This window comes from Brachyhypopomus gauderio, unplaced genomic scaffold (genome assembly GCF_052324685.1).
Source record: "Brachyhypopomus gauderio isolate BG-103 unplaced genomic scaffold, BGAUD_0.2 sc102, whole genome shotgun sequence".
NCBI lineage: Eukaryota > Metazoa > Chordata > Actinopteri > Gymnotiformes > Hypopomidae > Brachyhypopomus > Brachyhypopomus gauderio.
In genome coordinates, this window is record NW_027506923.1 from 143400 (window position 1) to 147915 (window position 4516).

General features: G+C 42.7%; 1 protein-coding gene across 1 annotated transcript in view; it reads left to right on the forward strand.

Annotated features, from left to right (window-relative positions):
- The window catches only part of LOC143497190 (uncharacterized), a 20747-nt gene that overhangs the window by 4798 nt on the left and 11433 nt on the right, over positions 1 to 4516 (forward strand).

The window sequence follows — 4516 nt, forward strand, 5'->3', positions numbered from 1 at the left end:
TAGACTACATTCAGTATTTAATCACTCTATTTCTTTTAATAGTCTCTCTCACTCTGTCTCTCAGTCTTTCTCTGTCTCTCTGTCTCTTAAACTCTCTTTTCTCCTGCTGTATTCATCATTTTCTGTCTTTCTTTTGCGTATGCATACTGAAGATGTCTGTCTCTCTCTCCCCCTCTCACACCCTCTCTCTCCTTCTCTCTCTCCCTCTCTCTGTCTTCTGTTCTTCCTCTCTTCTTCTCTCTGTCTTCCTCTCCTGTCTTTGTCTTCCACTCTTTCTTTATCTCTGTCTCAGTAGCCCTCTACAGAAGTGCCAAGTCATCATATAAACAATTACAGTGAACATCCATCTGATAGTAATCGTGAAAGCAACCGTAAACAGCACAAAAGAACCATAAACAACACAAAAGAAATGCCAGTCAATGCCAAGCAAGAGGAATGTGCCACTCTTCACAAACAGGGTGGCAGATTTCTGTGTGTGTGTTCACGTGTGTGTTTGTGTGTGTTCACATGCGTGTGTGTGTGTGTGTGTGTGTGTGTGTGTGTGTGTGTGTGAGACAGTGAGAGAATATTGACTGTGTGTGTGTGTGTGTGTGTGTGTGTGTGTGTGTGTGTGTGTGTGTGTGTGTGTGTGTGTGTGTGTGTGTGTGCGCCTGCCTTATGTTGTGGCAGGAAGATGCAGTATATCCTGCTAAATGCTGCTTGTAAAATTGTGTTCGGTCTGATCTGTGTTTCAGATTCAACCTTATGTGTATGAGTGAGTTTGTTAATGAGCTCAATGTCAGGACCATCTGTGTGAGGTGACTGTATGTGTGAGGTGACCGTATGTGTGAAGGGACTCACTGTATTTTAGATGTAGTCAGTATTTAATCATCCTTTTTGAAATATGAATGAGTGGATACTGTAAGTGGTATTTGTGAGTTTAATGCTTATTTGTAAATAATGTTCAGCCTGTTTTGCTGGATAAAAGAGTTGAGCTAATCTTTAATCTCAAAGAATTACTGGTTCCTGACTTCTGTGGAATTAATGAGAAGCATGATGTAAAATTATAGTTTTGGTGTTTTTCAGGCTGACTGCCAGGGCCCAGTTCTTCTCCAGCAGGTCCAGGTTTGGCTGTAGTTCCTGCTCCTCTCTGTTCTGTGGGGGGCAGAAGAATCTACACAGAGCAGGAATCTGATTTCTGAGTCGTGCAGAGCGAGATCAGGCGCTACAGAGCGTTCTAAGATGGTGGCCAGATCATTGATGTAGAATAATGTTGGGTTTAAGCAGCGGACTTGACTCACTCCACAGTCCTGAGAAAAGAATGAGGGCCTTTGGTCACTAGTGTTTATAACACACATATTGTTTATCCACATGGATTTAATAATGTCAGTACTTTATCCGCTACACCATGTTTAATTATTTGTAAAACAAATCATTGCGCTAAAGTGCGTCGAACACTTTTTTGAAGTCTATGAAACATGCACATATATTATTTTTGTTCTGGTGAACATGTAAGTCAGGTTGTGTAGGATTAAATTATGATCTGATGTGCAGTGCTTTGGTATGAATCTCTCCCTCTGACTGTTACTCAAAACACTTCATAAGGAAGTCTATCCGTTTTGAATTAGGAGTACAGGAGATCAACCTCCCCAGGTTCGTGCACGCACACATACCTGGTAGTTACTGTGGCCAAAATTATCCACTCTTTCTAATCCCTTGGTGTTCTAATCCCTTGGTGTTCTAATCCCTTGGTGTTATAATGCCTTGGTGTTATAATCCCTTGGTGTTCTAATCCCTTGGTGTTCTAATCCCTTGGTGTTATAATCCCTTGACTGCAGGCATCAGAGAAGGAATCCTCTCTCAGAACCATGGGGAATGGTTTGAGGATTGCCAATGGGAATTTTCCCTTATGCACTTTATTAATTGCCTGTATTTTCTCTTGTGTACTTAGTTAATTAAATAATCGTGTAATTAAAGATGCCACCAGCTGTCCTTTTGAGGTCTTATTGGTAGTTGTTATTTTGAGTTTTTCAGTTGAATTCTTTTGTTGTTTATATTATTGATGGGTAGTTCATTATATTGTGATTAAGCATGTAATCCACATGTCACTTTTTTGAGCTACTAGTTCTTCTACTGACTTTCTACTGTCCGCATTTTGTCCTGTTGCATATTCATCTTATGTGTCCTCAGACTCTAGAGTAGGGTTAGGTCCTACACCTTGACCTTTTTAGGCCTTCTGTCCTCTGAATCCTGTCCTCTGTGTCTTGTCCTCTGTGTTGTATCCTCTGGTACCTGACATTCTGTTAGCGTCTGTAATGGTACCTGACCTTCTGTTAGCGTCTGTAATGGTACCTGACCTTCTGTTAACATCTGTAATTGTATCTGACCTTCTGTTAGCATCTGTAATGGTACCTGACCTTCTGTTAGCATTTGTAATGATACCCAACCTTCTGTTAGCGTCTGTAGTGGTACCTGACCTTCTGTTAGTGTCTGTAATGGTACCTGACCTTCTGTTAGCGTCTGTAATGGTACCCGACCTTCTGTTAGCATCTGTAATGGTACCTGACCTTCTGTTAGTGTCTGTAATGGTATCCAACATTCTCGTAGCGTCTGTAATGGTACTCAACCTTCTGTTAGTGTCTGTAATGGTACCTGGCCTTCTGTTAGAGTCTGTAATGGTACCCAACCTTCTGTTATCATCTGTAATGGTACCCGGCCTTCTGTAGCATCTGTAATGGTACCCAACCTTCTGTAGCATCTGTAATGGTACCCGACCTTCTGTTAGTGTCTGTAATGGTATCCAACCTTCTGTTAGCGTCTGTAATGGTACCTGACATTCTGTTAGTGTCTGTAATAGTACTTGACCTTCTGTTAGCATCTGTAATGGTACCCGGCCTTCTGTTAGTGTCTGTAATGGTATCCAACCTTCTGTTAGCGTCTATAATGGTACCTGACCTTCTGTTAGAGTCTGTGATGGTACCTGACCTTCTGATTGCGTCTGTAATGGTACCCAACCTTCTGTTAGCGTCTGTAATGGTACCCGACCTTCTGTTAGCGTCTGTAATGGTACCCGACCTTCTGTTAGTGTCTGTAATGGTACCCAACCTTCTGTTAGCGTCTGTAATGGTACCCGACCTTCTGTTAGTGTCTGTAATGGTACCTGACCTTCTGTTAGCGTCTGTAATGGTACCCGACCTTCTGTTAGTGTCTGTAATGGTACCCAACCTTCTGTTAGCGTCTGTAATGGTACCCGACCTTCTGTTAGTGTCTGTAATGGTACCTGACCTTCTGTTAGTCTCTGTAATGGTACCTGACCTTCTGTTAGTCTCTGTAATGGTACCTGACCTTCTGTTAACATCTGTAATTGTATCCGACCTTCTGTTAGCGTCTGTAATGGTACCTGACCTTCTGATTGTGCAGTTACTCAGGGTCCCTTTACAGTGGGAGGACTGTGCATTAAACATGTTGTAATCCCTCATCCAGTGGACAAACCCTCAAGGGAACGCTGATACTCTGGCCTTTCACGTCAGACCTGCCGTGCTGTGTGCTGGTGTGTGTAGCACTAGAACAACCCCAAATGACGTAGCACCTCCCATTGTCCACAGGTGTGACACTGTACAGATCACCTGTACAGATCACCTGTACAGATCACCTGTACAGATCACCTGTACAGATCACCTGTACAGATCACAAAGACAGACTCGTGATTCAGACCTGGTCCATGAGCTGGAGTGACTCCCAGAGGTTGCGTTTCATATACACAGGCATTTGGTTTCATACACAGCAGAGGCCAGTGGAAAAGACCATATTTAGGTCAAGAGGACACCTAAGTTAAAAAGCAGGCACACACTGAAGAGTGTAGTGATGTGTTAGAGACGTTTGCTGAATTTTTATCTTTATTTTACTTTATTGCTTTTTGCTTTTGTCTGCATGTGTTGTAACTGGAAAATCAGTTCTTGGGCCTAAATTAGTCCTGCATTTACAGTGTTAGCGCATGATCTTATTCAGAGTGACTTACAGTCTCACTGGAAAAACAAAGTTCATACTGGTCAAATTAAAACCAAACTGCTGTCAGAGAGAGACACAGGAGAGAGAGACACACACACAGGAGAAAGAGAGAGACATACAGAGGGGAGAGAGAGGGAGAGAGATACATACACAGAGGAGAGAGAGAGAGGAAAGAGACACACAGAGGAGTGATGGGAGAGAGAGAGAGGGTGGAGTTCATGTTGTGATGTCAACGGGGATCTCTAAGAATGATGAGTTCGTGCATGTGTGTGTGTGTGTGTGTGTGTGTGTGTGTGTGTGTGTGTGTGTGTGTGTGTGTGACCCACATATGGAGCCTTTCACTCCATTTGTATGTTTGCCTGACAGGTTAGCTAAAAACATGTTTACTCTCTCTGTCTATCACAAACACACACACACACACACACACATACAGATTTACACATGGACATACAAACACACATACACACACACACACACAAAGAGTGCAGCTGCTAGAATAAAATCAGGGAGTTCTGAGTCCTAGATGATG